Source organism: Fukomys damarensis, unplaced genomic scaffold, assembly GCF_012274545.1.
Source record: "Fukomys damarensis isolate Sample0158 unplaced genomic scaffold, DMR_v1.0_HiC HiC_scaffold_25, whole genome shotgun sequence".
Taxonomy (NCBI): Eukaryota; Metazoa; Chordata; class Mammalia; order Rodentia; family Bathyergidae; genus Fukomys; species Fukomys damarensis.
In genome coordinates, this window is record NW_022900937.1 from 9,889,465 (window position 1) to 9,890,589 (window position 1,125).

Below are 1,125 nucleotides of genomic sequence, written 5' to 3' on the forward strand. Positions count from 1 at the left end.
ATATATATATATATATATGTGTGTGTGTGTGTGTATCTATGTATGTATATGTATGTATGTGTATATATTGGGCTTTAGGGAGTTCTTGAATGGATTATGGTATTGACTTACAGTATGCAGAAAAGTGGCCTTAATCTTGAGATACATACTGACCATGCATAGCATTTAGTACTGAACTGTCATATGTGCAACATATTTTGAAATGTTCAGGATGTGAGAAAGGTAAACAAATGTGGCAAAATGGCAAAAAAAAAAACACCCAAAAAACACTAGGTGGTACTATGCTTAACTGTACTATTTAACTTTTTAGTATGTTTGAAAAAATAACATTACTCAAAAAGTTGCAAGGTTAAGAAATTATCTTAAAAACAAAAATATAAAAAAGAGCAATTCAACAGTATTTCATTTTCGTTGGGGGGTAGTAAGTCTCTGCCTAGTCCCACCCATCCAACAAAAATGGGACGTATTATATATTGAGTTGACTACTGAGTGGGGAGTGAGCAGGCCCAAAGTTTTATAACTGACCCTGGCCAAACGGGTGATCTCATTAAAGTCATCTCCCTAAGGATCTTCATCCTCAAAACAATTCTACTACAAAAACCACTTCAGCAGGGCTGCAGGTACAAATTAGGTGCTATCAATGTCAGCAATCACGATAGGCTCACAATGGCATCATGTTGGGCCGTCACAAAGCACACAGCCCTCCAGCCGGGACCTCTCCGGCCCACTCCTCCCTGCGTGGGTACAGATGTCCCATGCAGGTCGCTAGCCAAGGCCAAGGGGCAGCTTCTGCACTCTCAAACGCACCTTCTCACTTTTACATGTAAGGGCACTAAGAGACATCGTCACATCCTTAAGATTCAGACTTCAACCCAGAAAACAATAAATCCAATATTTTAAATTGACAAAATTTCTTAAATCTTCGGCGAACAATGAGATTCCTCCGGCTTGGGGTTCCCCCAAAGCCTACCCAAGAGGGTTCACTTGGACGTTTTTCCTTTCTGCCGTATTTATTACAAGAGTTAAAACTCGAGGTAAATTGGAGGAAACTCGTTCCGTCTCCAGAGCAAGCTGAAGCCAAGGGCGAGCCAGTCCGTTCCGTGCAGCTGCAGAGGCCGCAGAGCT

At 41.5% G+C, this 1,125-nt stretch overlaps 1 protein-coding gene across 3 annotated transcripts in view; it reads right to left on the minus strand.

Annotated features, from left to right (window-relative positions):
* Positions 1-991, minus strand: part of Znf280d (zinc finger protein 280D) — a 98,264-nt gene extending 97,273 nt beyond the window's left edge. For 2 of the 3 annotated variants that reach the window (XM_010641278.3, XM_033756009.1), the window contains exon 1: positions 808-939. The gene's annotated coding sequence lies outside the window, so the exon portion shown is untranslated. Of the gene's footprint in view, positions 1-807; positions 940-970 lie in introns of those variants that run through there. The other variant, XM_010641279.3, reaches the window with a different exon arrangement.
* Between the last annotated feature and the right edge of the window lie 134 nt (positions 992-1,125).